Genomic DNA, 21,673 nt, shown 5'->3' on the forward strand with positions numbered 1-21,673 from the left:
CAATTAAACCTGGACTTGATAAATGTTTTAGAGGATAACGCATGTTGAGTCTGGGATAAGTCTGGGATTTGCCCTCATCAGGCTCATAGTTTCGCGTTTTTCACATACTTGCTGAACAGATCCTGGGTTTTTTCTGTTTTGGATAACGTAGTAATGTCGTACCACACTGAAACAGTCCATTAAACCTGGTTTCGATCAATATTTTAAAGAATAACGCATGTTAGGTCATGGTTAGGTCTGGGATTTGCTCTCATCAGACACATACTTTCGCATTCTTCACATACTTGTTGAACGGATCCTGGGGTTTTTCAGGTTTGGATCACGTAGTAATGTGGTAGCTCAATGAAACAGTCCATTAAACCTGGTTTCGATCAATATTTTAGAGGATAACGCATGTTCTATCTAGGTTAGGCCTGGGATTTGCCCTCATCAGACACATACTTTCGCATTCTCCACATACTTGTTGAACAGATCCTGGGTTCTTTCTGGTTTGGATCACGTAGTAATGTGGTAGCACACTGAAACAGTCCATTAAACCTGGTTTCGATCAATATTTTTGAGGATAACGCATGTTAGATCTTGGTTAGGCCTGGGATTTGCCCTCATCAGACACATACTTTCGCATTCTCCACATACTTGTTGAACAGATCCTAGGTATTCTTCTGGTTTGGATCACGTAGTAATGTGGTACCACACTGAAAGAGTCCATTAAACCCGGTTTCGATCAATATTTTAGTGGATAACGCAAGTTAGGTCTGGGATAGGTCTGGGATTTGCCCTCATCAGGGTCATATTTTCGCGTTCTTCACATACTTGTTGAACAGATCCTGGGTATTTTTCAGGATTGGATCACGTAGTAATGTGGTACCACACTGAAACAGTAAATTAAACCTAGTTTCGATCAATATTTTAGAGGATAACGCAAGTTAGGTCTAGGTTAGGCCTGGGATTTTCCCTCATCAGACACATACTTTCGCATTCTTCACATACTTGTTGAACGGATCCTGTGGTTTTTCAGGTTTGGATCACGTAGTAATGTGGTAGCTCACTGAAACAGACCATTAAACCTGGTTTCGATCAATATTTTAGAGGATAACGCATGTTCTATCTAGGTTAGGCCTGGGATTTGCCCTCATCAGACACATACTTTCGCATTCTCCACATACTTGTTGAACAGATCCTGGGTTCTTTCTGGTTTGGATCACGTAGTAATGTGGTAGCACACTGAAACAGTCCATTAAACCTGGTTTCGATCAATATTTTTGAGGATAACGCATGTTAGATCTTGGTTAGGCCTGGGATTTGCCCTCATCAGACACATACTTTCGCATTCTCCACATACATGTTGAACAGATCCTGGGTATTTTTCTGGTTTGGATCAGGTAGTAATGTGGTAACACACTGAAGCAGTCGATTAAACCTGGTTTCGATCAATATATTTGAGGATAACTAATGTTAGGTCTAGGTTAGGCCCGGGATTTGCCCTCATCAGGGTCATATTTCCGCGTTCTTCACATACATGTTGAACAGATCCTGGGCTTTTTCTGGATTGGATCAGGTAGTAATGTGGTACCACACTGAAACAGTCCATTAAACCCGGTTTCGATAAATATTTTAGAGGACAACGCAAGTTAGGTCTGGGATAGGTCTGGGATTTGCCCTGATCAGGCTCGCACTTTCGCATATTTCTCATACTCGGTGGCCAGATTCTGGGCTTTTTCTGGTTTGGATCCCGTAGTATTGTGGTACTACACTGAAACATTCAATTAATCCTGGTCTTGATAAATATTTTAGAGGATAACGCATGTTAGATCTGGGTTATGTCTAGGATTTGTCCAAATCAGGCTCATAAATTCGCATATTTCTCATACTTCATGGAAAGATACTGGGCTTTTTCAGGATAGGATCGCGTAGTAATGTGGTAGCACACTGAAACAGTCCATTAAACCTGGCTTCGATCAATATTTTAGAGGATAACGCATGTTCTGTCTAGGTTAGGCCTGGGATTTGTCCTCATCAGACACATACTTTCGCATTTTCCACATACATGTTGAACAGATTCTGGGTTTTTTCTGGTTTGGATCAGGTAGTAATGTGGTACCACACTGAAGCAGTCCATTAAACCTGGTTTCGATCAATATCTTAGAGGATAACGCATGTTAGGTCTGGGGTAGGTCTGGGATTTGCTCTCATCAGGCTCGTACTTTCGCATATTTCTCATACTTGATGGCCAGATTCTGGGCTTTTTCTAGTTTGGATTCTGTAGTAATGTGGTGCCACACTGAGACAGTCCATTTAACCTGGTTTCTATCAATATTTTAGAGGATAACGCATTTTAGGTCTGGGGTAGGTCTGGGATTTGCTCTCATCAGGCTCGTAGTTTCGCATATTTCTCATACTTGATGGCCAGATTCTGGGCTTTTCCTAGTTTGGATTCTGTAGTAATGTGGTGCCACACTGAGACAGTCCATTTAACCTCGTTTCTATCAATATTTTAGAGGATAACGCATGTTATGTCTAGGTTAGGCCTGGGATTTGCTCTCATCAGGCTCGTACTTTCGCATATTTCTCATAATTCATGGCCAGATTCTGGGCTTTTTCTGGATTGGATCAGGTAGTAATATGGTACCACACTGAGACAGTCCATTAAACCTGGTTTCGATCAATATTTTAGAGGACAACGGAAGTTACGTCTCGGATAGGTCTGGGATTTGCCCTGATCAGGCTCGCACTTTCGCATATTTCTCATACTCGGTGGCCAGATTCTGGGCTTTTTCTGGTTTGAATCACGTAGAAATGTGGTACCACACTGAAACATTCAATTAAACCTGGTACTGATAGATAATTTTGAGGGTAACGCATGTTAGGTCTAGGTTAGGCCTGGGATTTGCCCTCATCAGACACATACTTTCGCATTCTCCACATACTCGTTGAACAGATCCTGGGTTCTTTCTGGTTTGGATCAGGTAGTAATGTGGTACCACACTGAAACAGTAAATTAAACCTAGTTTCGATCAATATTTTAGAGGATAGGTCTGGGATTTGCCCTCATCAGGGTCATATTTTCGCATGTTTCACATACCTGTTGAACAGATCCCTGGCTTTTTCTGGTTTGGATCACGTAGAAATGTGGTACCACACTGAAACATTCAATTAAACCTGGTACTGATAAATATTTTTGAGGGTAACGCATGTTAGGTCTAGGTCAGGCCTGGGATTTTCCCTCATCAGACACATACTTTCGCACTCTTCACATACTTGTTGAACGGATCCTGGGTGTTTTCTGGTTTGGATCACGTAGTAATGTGGTAGCACACTGAAAGAGTCCATTAAACCTGGTTTCGATCAATATTTTAGAGGACAACGCAAGTTAGGTCTGGGATAGGTCTGGGATTTGCCCTGATCAGGCTCGCACTTTCGCATATTTCTCATACTCGGTGGCCAGATTCTGGGCTTTTTCTGGTTTGGATCCCGTAGTATTGTGGTACCACACTGAAACATTCAATTAAACCTGGTCTCGATAAATATTTTAGAGGATAACGCATGTTAGATCTGGGTTATGTCTAGGATTTGCCCAAATCAGGCTCATAAATTCGCATATTTCTCATACTTCATGGCCAGATACTGGGCTTTTTCAGGATTGGATCAGGTAGTAATGTGGTACCACACTGAAACAGTAAATTAAACCTAGTTTCGATCAATATTTTAGAGGATAGGTCTGGGATTTGCCCTCATCAGGGTCATATTTTCGCATTTTTCACATACCTGTTGAACAGATCCCTGGCTTTTTCTGGTTTGGATCACGTAGAAATGTGGTACCACACTTAAACATTCAATTAAACCTGGTACTGATAAATATTTTTGAGGGTAACGCATGTTAGGTCTAGGTCAGGCCTGGGATTTTCCCTCATCAGACACATACTTTCGCACTCTTCACATACTTGTTGAACGGATCCTGGGTGTTTTCTGGTTTGGATCACGTAGTAATGTGGTAGCACACTGAAAGAGTCCATTATACCTGGTTGCGATCTATATTTTACAGGATAACGCATGTTCTGTCTAGGTTAGGCCTGGGATTTGCCCTCATCAGACACATACTTTCGCATTTTCCGCATACTTGTTGAACAGATCCTGGGTTTTTTCTGGTATGGATCACGTAGTAATGTGGTAGCACACTGAAACAGTCCATTAAACCTGGTTTCGATCAATATCTTTGAGGATAACTCATGTTAGGTCTAGGTTAGGCCCGGGATTTGCCCTCATCAGGGTCATATTTCCGCGTTCTTCACATACTTGTTGAACAGATCCTGGGCTTTTTCTGGATTGGATCAGGTTGTAATGTGGTACCACACTGAAGCAGTCCATTAAACCTGGTTTCGATCAATATTTTAGAGGAGAACGCAAGTTAGGTCTGGGATAGGTCTGGGATTTGCCCTGATCAGGCTCGCACTTTCGCATATTTCTCGCACTCGGTGGCCAGATTTTGGGCTTTTTCTGGTTTGGATCCCGTAGTATTGTGGTACCACACTGAAACATTCAATTAAACCTGGTCTTGATAAATATTTTAGAGGATAACGCATGTTAGATCTGGGTTATGTCTAGGATTTGCCCAAATCAGGCTCATGAATTCGCATATTTCTCATACTTCATGGCTAGATACTGGGCTTTTTCAGGATTGGATCACGTAGTAATGTGGTACCACACTGAAACAGTAAATTAAACCTAGTTTCGATCAATATTTTAGAGGATAACGCAAGTTAGGTCTAGGTTAGGCCTGGGATTTTCCCTCATCAGACACATACTTTCGCATTCTTCACATACTTGTTGAACGGATCCTGGGGTTTTTCAGGTTTGGATCACGTAGTAATGTGGTAGCTCACTGAAACAGTCCATTAAACCTGGTTTCGATCAATATTTTAGAGGATAACGCATGTTCTATCTAGGTTAGGCCTGGGATTTGCCCTCATCAGACACATACTTTCGCATTCTCCACATACTTGTTGAACAGATCCTAGGTATTCTTCTGGTTTGGATCACGTAGTAATGTGGTACCACACTGAAAGAGTCCATTAAACCCGGTTTCGATCAATATTTTAGTGGATAACGCAAGTTAGGTCTGGGATAGGTCTGGGATTTGCCCTCATCAGGGTCATATTTTCGCGTTCTTCACATACTTGTTGAACAGATCCTGGGTATTTTTCAGGATTGGATCACGTAGTAATGTGGTACCACACTGAAACAGTAAATTAAACCTAGTTTCGATCAATATTTTAGAGGATAACGCAAGTTAGGTCTAGGTTAGGCCTGGGATTTTCCCTCATCAGACACATACTTTCGCATTCTTCACATACTTGTTGAACGGATCCTGTGGTTTTTCAGGTTTGGATCACGTAGTAATGTGGTAGCTCACTGAAACAGACCATTAAACCTGGTTTCGATCAATATTTTAGAGGATAACGCATGTTCTATCTAGGTTAGGCCTGGGATTTGCCCTCATCAGACACATACTTTCGCATTCTCCACATACTTGTTGAACAGATCCTGGGTTCTTTCTGGTTTGGATCACGTAGTAATGTGGTAGCACACTGAAACAGTCCATTAAACCTGGTTTCGATCAATATTTTTGAGGATAACGCATGTTAGATCTTGGTTAGGCCTGGGATTTGCCCTCATCAGACACATACTTTCGCATTCTCCACATACCTGTTGAACAGATCCCTGGCTTTTTCTGGTTTGGATCACGTAGAAATGTGGTACCACACTGAAACATTCAATTAAACCTGGTACTGATAAATATTTTTGAGGGTAACGCATGTTAGGTCTAGGTCAGGCCTGGGATTTTCCCTCATCAGACACATACTTTCGCACTCTTCACATACTTGTTGAACGGATCCTGGGTGTTTTCTGGTTTGGATCACGTAGTAATGTGGTAGCACACTGAAAGAGTCCATTAAACCTGGTTGCGATCAATATTTTAGAGGATAACGCATGTTCTGTCTAGGTTAGGCCTGGGATTTGCCCTCATCAGACACATACTTTCGCATTTTCCGCATACTTGTTGAACAGATCCTGGGTTTTTTCTGGTTTGGATCACGTAGTAATGTGGTAGCACACTGAAACAGTCCATTAAACCTGGTTTCGATCAGTATCTTTGGGGATAACTCATGTTAGGTCTAGGTTAGGCCCGGGATTTGCCCTCATCAGGGTCATATTTCCGCGTTCTTCACATACTTGTTGAACAGATCCTGGGCTTTTTCTGGATTGGATCAGGTAGTAATGTGGTACCACACTGAGACAGTCCATTAAACCTGGTTTCGATCAATATTTTAAAGGACAACGGAAGTTAGGTCTTGGATAGGTCTGGGATTTGCCTTGATCAGGCTCGCACTTTCGCATATTTCTCGCACTCGGTGGCCAGATTTTGGGCTTTTTCTGGTTTGGATCCCGTAGTATTGTGGCACCACACTGAAACATTCAATTAAACCTGGTCTTGATAAATATTTTAGAGGATGACGCATGTTACATCTGGGTTATGTCTAGGATTTGCCCAAATCAGGCTCATGAATTCGCATATTTCTCATACTTCATGGCTAGATACTGGGCTTTTTCAGGATTGGATCACGTAGTAATGTGGTACCACACTGAAACAGTAAATTAAACCTAGTTTCGATCAATATTTTAGAGGATAACGCAAGTTAGGTCTAGGTTAGGCCTGGGATTTGCCCTCATCAGACACATACTTTCGCATTCTCCACATACTTGTTGAACAGATCCTAGGTATTCTTCTGGTTTGGATCACGTAGTAATGTGGTACCACACTGAAGCAGTCGATTAAACCTGGTTTCGATCAATATTTTTGAGGATAACGCATGTTAGGTCTAGGTTAGGCCCGGGATTTGCCCTCACCAGGGTCATATTTTCGCGTTCTTCACATACTTGTTGAACAGATCCTGGGTATTTTTCTGGTTTGGATCACGCAGTAATGTGGTACCACACTGAAATAGTCGATTAAACCTGGTCTTGATAAATATTTTAGAAGATAACGCATGTTAGATCTAGGTAATGTCTAGGATTTGCCCTAATCAGGCACATAATTTCGCATTTTCCACATACATGTTGAACAGATCCTGGGTTTCTTCTGGTTTGGATCACGTAGTAATGTGGTACCACACTGAAGCATTCAATTAAACCTGGTCTTGGTAAATATTTTAGAGGATAACGCATGTTAGGTCTGGGGTAGGTCTGGGATTTGCTCTCATCAGGCTCGTACTTTCGCATATTTCTCATAATTCATGGCCAGATTCTGGGCTTTTTCTAGTTTGGATTCTGTAGTAATGTGGTGCCACACTGAGACAGTCCATTTAACCTGGTTTCTATCAATATTTTAGAGGATAACACATGTTATGTATAGGTTACGCCTGGGATTTACTCTCATCAGGCTCGTACTTTCGCATATTTCTCATAATTCATGGCCGGATTCTGGGCTTTTTCTGGATTGGATCAGGTAGTAATGTGGTACCACACTGAGACAGTCCATTAAACCTGGTTTCGATCAATATTTAAAAGGACAACGGAAGTTAGGTCTCGGATAGGTCTGGGATTTGCCCTGATCAGGCTCGCACTTTCGCATATTTCTCATACTCGGTGGCCAGATTCTGGGCTTTTTCTGGTTTGGATCCCGTAGAATTGTGGTACCACACAGAAACATTCAATTAAACCTGGTCTTGATAAATATTTTAGAGGATAACGCATGTTAGATCTGGGTTATGTCTAGGATTTGCCCAAATCAGGCTCATAAATTCGCATATTTCTCATACTTCATGGCTAGATACTGGGCTTTTTCAGGATTGGATCACGTAGTAATGTGGTACCACACTGAAACAGTAAATTAAACCTAGTTTCGATCAATATTTTAGAGGATAACGCATGTTCTGTCTAGGTTAGGCCCGGGATTTGCCCTCACCAGGGACATATTTCCGCGTTCTTCACATACTTGTTGAACAGATCCTGGGTATTTTTCTGGTTTGGATCACGTAGTAATGTGGTACCACACTGAAACAGTCGATTAAACCTGGTTTCGATCAGTATTTTTGAGGGTAACGCATGTTAGGTCTAGGTTAGGCCTGGGATTTTCCCTGATCAGCCACATACTCTCGCATTCTTCACATACTTGTTGAACGGATCCTGGGTTTTTTGTGGTTTGGATCACGTAGTAATGTGGTACCACACTGAAGCATTCAATTAAACCTGGACTTGATAAATGTTTTAGAGGATACCGCATGTTGAGTCTGGGATAAGTCTGGGATTTGCCCTCATCAGGCTCATAGTTTCGCGTTTTTCACATACTTGCTGAACAGATCCTGGGTTTTTTCTGTTTTGGATCACGTAGTAATGTCGTACCACACTGAAACAGTCCATTGAACCTGGTTTCGATCAATATTTTAGAGAATAACGCATGTTAGGTCATGGTTAGGTCTGGGATTTGCTCTCATCAGGCTCGTACTTTCGCATATTCCTCATGGCTCATGGCCAGATACTGGGCTTTTTCTGGATTGGATCAGGTAGTAATGTGGTACCACACTGAAACAGTCCATTAAACCTGGTTTCGATCAATATTTTAGAGGACAACGTAAGTTAGGTCTGGGATAGGTCTGGGATTTGCCCTGATCAGGCTCGCACTTTCGCATATTTCTCATACTCGGTGGCCAGATTCTGGGCTTTTTCTGGTTTGGATCCCGTAGTATTGTGGTACCACACTGAAACATTCAATTAAACCTGGTCTTGATAAATATTTTAGAGGATAACGCATGTTAGATCTGGGTTATGTCTAGGATTTGCCCAAATCAGGCTCATAAATTCGCATATTTCTCATACTTCATGGCCAGATACTGGGCTTTTTCAGGATTGGATCAGGTAGTAATGTGGTACCACACTGAAACAGTAAATTAAACCTAGTTTCGATCAATATTTTAGAGGATAGGTCTGGGATTTGCCCTCATCAGGGTCATATTTTCGCATTTTTCACATACCTGTTGAACAGATCCCTGGCTTTTTCTGGTTTGGATCACGTAGAAATGTGGTACCACACTTAAACATTCAATTAAACCTGGTACTGATAAATATTTTTGAGGGTAACGCATGTTAGGTCTAGGTCAGGCCTGGGATTTTCCCTCATCAGACACATACTTTCGCACTCTTCACATACTTGTTGAACGGATCCTGGGTGTTTTCTGGTTTGGATCACGTAGTAATGTGGTAGCACACTGAAAGAGTCCATTATACCTGGTTGCGATCAATATTTTACAGGATAACGCATGTTCTGTCTAGGTTAGGCCTGGGATTTGCCCTCATCAGACACATACTTTCGCATTTTCCGCATACTTGTTGAACAGATCCTGGGTTTTTTCTGGTATGGATCACGTAGTAATGTGGTAGCACACTGAAACAGTCCATTAAACCTGGTTTCGATCAATATCTTTGAGGATAACTCATGTTAGGTCTAGGTTAGGCCCGGGATTTGCCCTCATCAGGGTCATATTTCCGCGTTCTTCACATACTTGTTGAACAGATCCTGGGCTTTTTCTGGATTGGATCAGGTTGTAATGTGGTACCACACTGAAGCAGTCCATTAAACCTGGTTTCGATCAATATTTTAGAGGAGAACGCAAGTTAGGTCTGGGATAGGTCTGGGATTTGCCCTGATCAGGCTCGCACTTTCGCATATTTCTCGCACTCGGTGGCCAGATTTTGGGCTTTTTCTGGTTTGGATCCCGTAGTATTGTGGTACCACACTGAGACATTCAATTAAACCTGGTCTTGATAAATATTTTAGAGGATAACGCATGTTAGATCTGGGTTATGTCTAGGATTTGCCCAAATCAGGCTCATGAATTCGCATATTTCTCATACTTCATGGCTAGATACTGGGCTTTTTCAGGATTGGATCACGTAGTAATGTGGTACCACACTGAAACAGTAAATTAAACCTAGTTTCGATCAATATTTTAGAGGATAACGCAAGTTAGGTCTAGGTTAGGCCTGGGATTTTCCCTCATCAGACACATACTTTCGCATTCTTCACATACTTGTTGAACGGATCCTGGGGTTTTTCAGGTTTGGATCACGTAGTAATGTGGTAGCTCACTGAAACAGTCCATTAAACCTGGTTTCGATCAATATTTTAGAGGATAACGCATGTTCTATCTAGGTTAGGCCTGGGATTTGCCCTCATCAGACACATACTTTCGCATTCTCCACATACTTGTTGAACAGATCCTGGGTTCTTTCTGGTTTGGATCACGTAGTAATGTGGTAGCACACTGAAACAGTCCATTAAACCTGGTTTCGATCAATATTTTTGAGGATAACGCATGTTAGATCTTGGTTAGGCCTGGGATTTGCCCTCATCAGACACATACTTTCGCATTCTCCACATACTTGTTGAACAGATCCTAGGTATTCTTCTGGTTTGGATCACGTAGTAATGTGGTACCACACTGAAAGAGTCCATTAAACCCGGTTTCGATCAATATTTTAGTGGATAACGCAAGTTAGGTCTGGGATAGGTCTGGGATTTGCCCTCATCAGGGCCATATTTTCGCGTTCTTCACATACTTGTTGAACAGATCCTGGGTATTTTTCTGGTTTGGATCAGGTAGTAATGTGGCACCACACTGAAACAGTCGATTAAACCTGGTTTCGATCAATATTATTGAGGATAACGCATGTTAGGTCTAGGTTAGGCCCGGGATTTGCCCTCATCAGGCTCGTACTTTCGCATATTCCTCATGGTTCATGGCCGGATTCTGGGCTTTTTCTAGATTGGATCCTGTAGTATTGTGGTACCACACTGAAACATTCAATTAAACCTGGTCTTGATAAATATTTTAGAGGATATCGCATGTTAGATCTGGGTTATGTCTAGGATTTGCCCAAATCAGGCTCATAAATTCGCATATTTCTCATACTTCATGGCTAGATACTGGGCTTTTTCAGGATTGGATCACGTAGTAATGTGGTACCACACTGAAACAGTACATTTAACCTGGTTTCGATCAATATTTTAGAGGACAACGCAAGTTAGGTCTGCGATAGGTCTGGGAATTGCCATCATCAGGGTCATATTTTCGCGTTCTTCACATACTTGTTGAACAGATCCTGGGTATTTTTTTGGTTTGGATCACGTAGTAATGTGGTACCACACTGAAGCATTCAATTAAACCTGGTCTTGGTAAATATTTTAGAGGATAACGCATGTTAGGTCTGGGGTAGGTCTGGGATTTGCTCTCATCAGGCTCGTACTTTCGCATATTTCTCATACTTGATGGCCAGATTCTGGGCTTTTTCTAGTTTGGATTCTGTAGTAATGTGGTGCCACACTGAGACAGTCCATTTAACCTGGTTTCTATCAATATTTTAGAGGATAACACATGTTATGTCTAGGTTAGGCCTGGGATTTACTCTCATCAGGCTCGTACTTTCGCATATTTCTCATAATTCATGGCCAGATTGTGGGCTTTTTCTGGATTGGATCAGGTAGTAATGTGGTACCACCCTGAAACAGTCCATTAAACCCGGTTTCGATAAATATTTTAGAGGACAACGCAAGTTAGGTCTGGGATAGGTCTGGGATTTGCCCTGATCAGGCTCGCACTTTCGCATATTTCTCATACTCGGTGGCCAGATTCTGGGCTTTTTCTGGTTTGGATCCCGTAGTATTGTGGTACCACACTGAAACATTCAATTAATCCTGGTCTTGATAAATATTTTAGAGGATAACGCATGTTAGATCTGGGTTATGTCCAGGATTTGACCAAATCAGGCTCATAAATTCGCATATTTCTCATACTTCATGGCAAGATACTGGGCTTTTTCAGGATTGGATCACGTAGTAATGTGGTAGCACACTGAAACAGTCCATTAAACCTGGTTTCGATCAATATTTTAGAGGATAACGCATGTTCTGTCTAGGTTAGGCCTGGGATTTGCCCTCATCAGACACATACTTTCGCATTTTCCACATACATGTTGAACAGATTCTGGGTTTTTTCTGGTTTGGATCACGTAGTAATGTGGTAGCACACTGAAACAGTCCATTAAACCTGGTTTCGATCAATATATTTGAGGATAACTCATGTTAGGTCTAGGTTAGGCCCGGGATTTGCACTCATCAGGGTCATATTTCCGCGTTCTTCACATACTTGTTGAACAGATCCTGGGCTTTTTCTGGATTGGATCAGGTAGTAATGTGGTACCACACTGAAACAGTCCATTAAACCTGGTTTCGATCAATATTTTAGAGGATAACGCATGTTAGGTCTGGGGTAGGTCTGGGATTTGCTCTCATCAGGCTCGTACTTTCGCATATTTCTCATACTTGATGGCCAGATTCTGGGCTTTTTCTAGTTTGGATCCTGTAGTAATGTGGTGCCACACTGAGACAGTCCATTTAACCTGGTTTCTATCAATATTTTAGAGGATAACGCATTTTAGGTCTGGGGTAGGTCTGGGATTTGCTCTCATCAGGCTCGTAGTTTCGCATATTTCTCATACTCGGTGGCCAGATTCTGGGCTTTTTCTGGTTTGAATCACGTAGAAATGTGGTACCACACTGAAACATTCAATTAAACCTGGTACTGATAAGTAATTTTGAGGGTAACGCATGTTAGGTCTAGGTTAGGCCTGGGATTTGCCCTCATCAGACACATACTTTCGCATTCTCCACATACTTGTTGAACAGATCCTGGGTTCTTTCTGGTTTGGATCACGTAGTAATGTGGTAGCACACTGAAACAGTCCATTAAACCTGGTTTCGATCAATATTTTTGAGGATAACGCATGTTCGATCTTGGTTAGGCCTGGGATTTGCCCTCATCAGACACATACTTTCGCATTCTCCACATACTTGCTGAACAGATCCTAGGTATTCTTCTGGTTTGGATCACGTAGTAATGTGGTACCACACTGAAACAGTCCATTGAACCCGGTTTCGATCAATATTTTAATGCATAACGCAAGTTAGGTCTGGGATAGGTCTGGGATTTGCCCTCATCAGGGTCATATTTTCGCGTTCTCCACATACTTGTTGAACAGATCCTGGGTATTTTTCTGGTTTGGATCAGGTAGTAATGTGACACCACACTGAAACAGTCGATTACACCTGGTTTCGATCAATATTTTTGAGGATAACGCATGTTAGGTCTAGGTTAGGCCCGGGATTTGCCCTCATCAGGGTCATATTTCCGCGTTTTTCACATACTTGTTGAACAGATCCTGGGTATTTTTCTGGTTTGGATCACGTAGTAATGTGGTACCACACTGAACCAGTCGATTAAACCTGGTTTCGATCAGTATTTTTGAGGGTAACGCATGTTAGGCCTAGGTTAGGCCTGGGATTTTCCCTGATCAGCCACATACTTTCGCATTCTTCACATACTTGTTGAACGGATCCTGGGTTTTTTGTGGTTTGGATCACGTAGTAATGTGGTAACACACTGAAACATTCAATTAAACCTGGTCTTGATAAATGTTTTAGAGGATAACGCATGTTGGGTCTGGGATAGGTCTGGGATTTGCCCTCATCAGGCTCATAGTTTCGCGTTTTTCACATACTTGCTGAACAGATCCTGGGTATTTTCTGTTTTGGATCACGTAGTAATGTGGTACCACACTGAAACAGTCCATTAAACCTGGTTTCGATCAATATTTTAGAGAATAACGCATGTTAGGTCATGGTTAGGTCTGGGATTTGCTCTCATCAGGCTCGTACTTTCGCATATTCCTCATGGTTCATGGCCAGATTCTGGGCTTTTTCTAGATTGGATCCTGTAGTATTGTGGTACCACACTGAAACATTCAATTAAACCTGGTCTTGATAAATATTTTAGAGGATAACGCATGTTAGATCTGGGTTATGTCTAGGATTTGCCCAAATCAGGCTCATAAATTCGCATATTTCTTATACTTCATGGCTAGATACTGGGCTTCTTCAGGATTGGATCACGTAGTAATGTGGTACCACACTGAAACAGTACATTTAACCTGGTTTCGATCAATATTTTAGAGGACAACGCAAGTTAGGTCTGGGATAGGTCTGGGATTTGCCCTGATCAGGCTCGCACTTTCGCATATTTCTCATACTCGGTGGCCAGATTCTGGGCTTTTTCTAGTTTGGATTCTGTAGTAATGTGGCACCACACTGAAACAGTCGATTAAACCTGGTTTCGATCAATATTTTTGAGGATAACGCATGTTAGGTCTAGGTTAGGCCCGGGATTTGCCCTCATCAGGGTCATATTTCCGCGTTCTTCACATACTTGTTGAACAGATCCTGGGTATTTTTCTGGTTTGGATCACGTAGTAATGTGGTACCACACTGAAACAGTCGATTAAACCTGGTTTCGATCAATATTTTAAAGGACAACGGAAGTTAGGTCTCGGATAGGTCTGGGATTTGCCCTGATCAGGCTCGCACTTTCGCATATTTCTCATACTCGGTGGCCAGATTCTGGGCTTTTTCTGGTTTGGATCTCGTAGTATTGTGGTACCACACAGAAACATTCAATTAAACCTGGTCTTGATAAATATTTTAGAGGATAACGCATGTTAGGTCTAGGTTAGGCCCGGGATTTGCCCTCATCAGGGTCATATTTCCGCGTTCTTCACATACTTGTTGAACAGATCCTGGGTATTTTTCTGGATTGGACCACGTAGTAATGTGGTACCACACTGAAACAGCCCATTAAACCTGGTTTCGATCAATATTTTAGAGAAATAACGCATGTTAGGTCATGGTTAGGTCTGGGATTTGCTCTCATCAGGCTCGTACTTTCGCATATTCCTCATGGTTCATGGCCAGATTCTGGGCTTTTTCTAGATTGGATCCTGTAGTATTGTGGTACCACACTGAAACATTCAATTAAACCTGGTCCTGATAAATATTTTAGAGGATAACGCATGTTAGATCTGGGTTATGTCTAGGATTTGCCCAAATCAGGCTCATAAATTCGCATATTTCTCATACTTCATGGCTAGATACTGGGCTTTTTCAGGATTGGATCACGTAGTAATGTGGTACCACACTGAAACAGTACATTTAACCTGGTTTCGATCAATATTTTAGAGGACAACGCAAGTTAGGTCTGGGATAGGTCTAGGATTTGCCCTAATCAGGCACATAATTTCGCATTTTCCACATACATGTTGAACAGATCCTGGGTTTTTTCTGGTTTGGATCACGTAGTATTGTGGTACCACATTGAAACATTCAATTAAACCTGGTCTCGATAAATATTTTAGAGGATAACGCATGTTCTGTCTAGGTTAGGCCCGGGATTTGCCCTCATCAGGGTCATATTTCCGCGTTTTTCACATACTTGTTGAACAGATCCTGGGTATTTTTCTGGTTTGGATCACGTAGTAATGTGGTACCACACTGAAACAGTCGATTAAACCTGGTTTCGATCAGTATTTTTGAGGGTAACGCATGTTAGGCCTAGGTTAGGCCTGGGATTTTCCCTGATCAGCCACATACTTTCGCATTCTTCACATACTTGTTGAACGGATCCTGGGTTTTTTGTGGTTTGGATCACGTAGTAATGTGGTAACACACTGAAACATTCAATTAAACCTGGTCTTGATAAATGTTTTAGAGGATAACGCATGTTGGGTCTGGGATAGGTCTGGGATTTGCCCTCATCAGGCTCATAGTTTCGCGTTTTTCACATACTTGCTGAACAGATCCTGGGTATTTTCTGTTTTGGATCACGTAGTAATGTGGTACCACACTGAAACAGTCCATTAAACCTGGTTTCGATCAATATTTTAGAGAATAACGCATGTTAGGTCATGGTTAGGTCTGGGATTTGCTCTCATCAGGCTCGTACTTTCGCATATTCCTCATGGTTCATGGCCAGATTCTGGGCTTTTTCTAGATTGGATCCTGTAGTATTGTGGTACCACACTGAAACATTCAATTAAACCTGGTCTTGATAAATATTTTAGAGGATAACGCATGTTAGATCTGGGTTATGTCTAGGATTTGCCCAAATCAGGCTCATAAATTCGCATATTTCTTATACTTCATGGCTAGATACTGGGCTTCTTCAGGATTGGATCACGTAGTAATGTGGTACCACACTGAAACAGTACATTTAACCTGGTTTCGATCAATATTTTAGAGGAGAACGCAAGTTAGGTCTGGGATAGGTCTGGGATTTGCCCTGATCAGGCTCGCACTTTCGCATATTTCTCATACTCGGTGGCCAGATTCTGGGCTTTTTCTAGTTTGGATTCTGTAGTAATGTGGCACCACACTGAAACAGTCGATTAAACCTGGTTTCGATCAATATTTTTGAGGATAACGCATGTTAGGTCTAGGTTAGGCCCGGGATTTGCCCTCATCAGGGTCATATTTCCGCGTTCTTCACATACTTGTTGAACAGATCCTGGGTATTTTTCTGGTTTGGATCACGTAGTAATGTGGTACCACACTGAAACAGTCGATTAAACCTGGATTCGATCAATATTTTAAAGGACAACGGAAGTTAGGTCTCGGATAGGTCTGGGATTTGCCCTGATCAGGCTCGCACTTTCGCATATTTCTCATACTCGGTGGCCAGATTCTGGGCTTTTTCTGGTTTGGATCCCGTAGTATTGTGGTACCACACAGAAACATTCAATTAAACCTGGTCTTGATAAATATTTTAGAGGATAACGCATGTTAGGTCTAGGTTAGGCCTGGGATTTGCCCTCATCAGACACATACTTTCGGATTCTCCACATACTTGTTGAACAGATCCTGGGTTCTTTCTGGTTTGGATCACGTAGTAATGTGGTAGCACACTGAAACAGTCCATTAAACCCGTTTTCGATCAATATTTTTGAGGATAACGCATGTTAGATCTTGGTTAGGCCTGGGATTTGCCCTCATCAGACACATACTTTCGCATTCTCCACATACTTGTTGAACAGATCCTAGGTATTCTTCTGGTTTGGATCACGTAGTAATGTGGTACCACACTGAAACAGTCCATTAAACCCGGTTTCGATCAATATTTTAGTGCATAACGCAAGTTAGGTCTGGGATAGGTCTGGGATTTGCCCTCATCAGGGTCATATTTTCGCGTTCTCCACATACTTGTTGAACAGATCCTGAGTATTTTTCTGGTTTGGATCAGGTAGTAATGTGGCACCACACTGAAACAGTCGATTAAACCTGGTTTCGATCAATATTTTTGAGGATAACGCATGTTAGGTCTAGGTTAGGCCCGGGATTTGCCCTCATCAGGGTCACATTTCCGCGTTCTTCACATACTTGTTGAACAGATCCTGGGTATTTTTCTGGTTTGGACCACGTAGTAATGTGGTACCACACTGAAACAGCCCATTAAACCTGGTTTCGATCAATATTTTAGAGAAATAACGCATGTTAGGTCATGGTTAGGTCTGGGATTTGCTCTCATCAGGCTCGTACTTTCGCGTTTTTCACATACTTGCTGAACAGATCCTGGGTATTTTCTGTTTTGGATCACGTAGTAATGTGGTACCACACTGAAACAGTCCATTAAACCTGGTTTCGATCAATATTTTAGAGAATAACGCATGTTAGGTCATGGTTAGGTCTGGGATTTGCTCTCATCAGGCTCGTACTTTCGCATATTCCTCATGGTTCATGGCCAGATTCTGGGCTTTTTCTAGATTGGATCCTGTAGTATTGTGGTACCACACTGAAACATTCAATTAAACCTGGTCTTGATAAATATTTTAGAGGATAACGCATGTTAGATCTGGGTTATGTCTAGGATTTGCCCAAATCAGGCTCATAAATTCGCATATTTCTTATACTTCATGGCTAGATACTGGGCTTCTTCAGGATTGGATCACGTAGTAATGTGGTACCACACTGAAACAGTACATTTAACCTGGTTTCGATCAATATTTTAGAGGACAACGCAAGTTAGGTCTGGAATAGGTCTGGGATTTGCCCTGATCAGGCTCGCACTTTCGCATATTTCTCATACTCGGTGGCCAGATTCTGGGCTTTTTCTAGTTTGGATTCTGTAGTAATGTGGCACCACACTGAAACAGTCGATTAAACCTGGTTTCGATCAATATTTTTGAGGATAACGCATGTTAGGTCTAGGTTAGGCCCGGGATTTGCCCTCATCAGGGTCATATTTCCGCGTTCTTCACATACTTGTTGAACAGATCCTGGGTATTTTTCTGGTTTGGATCACGTAGTAATGTGGTACCACACTGAAACAGTCGATTAAACCTGGTTTCGATCAATATTTTAAAGGACAACGGAAGTTAGGTCTCGGATAGGTCTGGGATTTGCCCTGATCAGGCTCGCACTTTCGCATATTTCTCATACTCGGTGGCCAGATTCTGGGCTTTTTCTGGTTTGGATCCCGTAGTATTGTGGTACCACACAGAAACATTCAATTAAACCTGGTCTTGATAAATATTTTAGAGGATAACGCATGTTAGGTCTAGGTTAGGCCTGGGATTTGCCCTCATCAGACACATACTTTCGGATTCTCCACATACTTGTTGAACAGATCCTGGGTTCTTTCTGGTTTGGATCACGTAGTAATGTGGTAGCACACTGAAACAGTCCATTAAACCCGGTTTCGATCAATATTTTTGAGGATAACGCATGTTAGATCGTGGTTAGGCCTGGGATTTGCCCTCATCAGACACATACTTTCGCATTCTCCACATACTTGTTGAACAGATCCTAGGTATTCTTCTGGTTTGGATCACGTAGTAATGTGGTACCACACTGAAACAGTCCATTAAACCCGGTTTCGATCAATATTTTAGTGCATAACGCAAGTTAGGTCTGGGATAGGTCTGGGATTTGCCCTCATCAGGGTCATATTTTCGCGTTCTCCACATACTTGTTGAACAGATCCTGAGTATTTTTCTGGTTTGGATCAGGTAGTAATGTGGCACCACACTGAAACAGTCGATTAAACCTGGTTTCGATCAATATTTTTGAGGATAACGCATGTTAGGTCTAGGTTAGGCCCGGGATTTGCCCTCATCAGGGTCATATTTCCGCGTTCTTCACATACTTGTTGAACAGATCCTGGGCTTTTTCTGGATTGGATCAGGTAGTAATGTGGTACCACACTGAAACAGTCCATTAAACCCGGTTTCGATCAATATTTTAGAGGACAACGCAAGTTAGGTCTGGGATAGGTCTGGGATTTGCCCTGATCAGGCTCGCACTTTCGCATATTTCTCATACTCGGTGGCCAGATTCTGGGCTTTTTCTAGTTTGGATTCTGTAGTAATGTGGTGCCACACTGAGACAGTCCATTTAACCTGGTTTCTATCAATATTTTAGAGGATAACGCATGTTAGGTCTGGGGTAGGTCTGGGATTTGCTCTCATCAGGCTCGTAGTTTCGCATATTTCTTATACTTGATGGCCAGATTCTGGGCTTTTTCTAGTTTGGATTCTGTAGTAATGTGGTGCCACACTGAGACAGTCCATTTAACCTGGTTTCTATCAATATTTTAGAGGATAACACATGTTATGTCTAGGTTAGGCCTGGGATTTACTCTCATCAGGCTCGTACTTTCGCATATTTCTTATAATTCATGGCCAGATTCTGGGCTTTTTCTGGATTGGATCAGGTAGTAATGTGGTACCACACTGAGACAGTCCATTAAACCTGGTTTCGATCAATATTTTAAAGGACAACGGAAGTTAGGTCTCGGATAGGTCTGGGATTTGCCCTGATCAGGCTCGCACTTTCGCATATTTCTCATACTCGGTGGCCAGATTCTGGGCTTTTTCTGGTTTGGATCCCGTAGTATTGTGGTACCACACAGAAACATTCAATTAAACCTGGTCTTGATAAATATTTTAGAGGATAACGAATGTTAGATCTGGGTTATGTCTAGGATTTGCCCAAATCAGGCTCATAAATTCGCATATTTCTCATACTTCATGGCTAGATACTGGGCTTTTTCAGGATTGGATCACGTAGTAATGTGGTACCACACTGAAACAGTAAATTAAACCTAGTTTCGATCAATATTTTAGAGGATAACGCATGTTCTGTCTAGGTTAGGCCTGGGATTTGCCCTCATGAGACACATACTTTCGCATTTTCCACATACATGTTGAACAGATCCTGGGTATTTTTCTGGTTTGGATCAGGTAGTAATGTGGTACCACACTGAAGCAGTCGATTAAACCTGGTTTCGATCAATATATTTGAGGATAACGCATGTTAGGTCTGGGGTAGGTCTGGGATTTGCTCTCATCAGGCTCGTAGTTTCGCATATTTCTCATACTTGATGGCCAGATTCTGGGCTTTTTCTAGTTTGGATTCTGTAGTAATGTGGTGCCACACTGAGACAGTTCATTTAACCTGGTTTCTATCAATATTTTAGAGGATAACACATGTTATGTCTAGGTTAGGCCTGGGATTTACTCTCATCAGGCTCGTACTTTCGCATATTTCTCATAATTCATGGCCAGATTCTGGGCTTTTTCTGGATTGGATCAGGTAGTAATGTGGTACCACACTGAGACAGTCCATTAAACCTGGTTTCGATCAATATTTTAAAGGGCAACGGAAGTTAGGTCTCGGATAGGTCTGGGATTTGCCCTGATCAGGCTCGCACTTTCGCATATTTCTCATACTCGGTGGCCAGATTCTGGGCTTTTTCTGGTTTGGATCCCGTAGTATTGTGGTACCACACAGAAACATTCAATTAAACCTGGTCTTGATAAATATTTTAGAGGATAACGCATGTTAGATCTGGGTTATGTCTAGGATTTGCCCAAATCAGGCTCATAAATTCGCATATTTCTCATACTTCATGGCTAGATACTGGGCTTTTTCAGGATTGGATCACGTAGTAATGTGGTACCACACTGAAACAGTAAATTAAACCTAGTTTCGATCAATATTTTAGAGGATAACGCATGTTCTGTCTAGGTTAGGCCTGGGATTTGCCCTCATCAGACACATACTTTCGCATTTTCCACATACATGTTGAACAGATCCTGGGTATTTTTCTGGTTTGGATCAGGTAGTAATGTGGTACCACACTGAAGCAGTCGATTAAACCTGGTTTCGATCAATATATTTGAGGATAACTAATGTTAGGTCTAGGTTAGGCCCGGGATTTGCCCTCATCAGGGTCATATTTCCGCGTTCTTCACATACTTGTTGAACAGATCCTGGGCTTTTTCTGGATTGGATCAGGTAGTAATGTGGTACCACACTGAAACAGTCCATTAAACCCGGTTTCGATCAATATTTTAGAGGACAACGCAAGTTAGGTCTGGGATAGGTCTGGGATTTGCCCTGATCAGGCTCGCACTTTCGCATATTTCTCATACTCGGTGGCCAGATTCTGGGCTTTTTCTGGTTTGGATCCCGTAGTATTGTGCTACCACACTGAAACATTCAATTAATCCTGGCCTTAATAAATATTTTAGAGGATAACGCATGTTAGATCTGGGTTATGTCTAGGATTTGTCCAAATCAGGCTCATAAATTCGCATATTTCTCATACTTCATGGCTAGATACTGGGCTTTTTCAGGATTGGATCACGTAGTAATGTGGTAGCACACTGAAACAGTCCATTAAACCTGGTTTCGATCAATATTTTAGAGGATAACGCATGTTCTGTCTAGGTTAGG

The sequence above is a fragment of the Colletes latitarsis genome, chromosome 3 (genome assembly GCF_051014445.1).
Source record: "Colletes latitarsis isolate SP2378_abdomen chromosome 3, iyColLati1, whole genome shotgun sequence".
NCBI classification, from domain to species: Eukaryota; Metazoa; Arthropoda; class Insecta; order Hymenoptera; family Colletidae; genus Colletes; species Colletes latitarsis.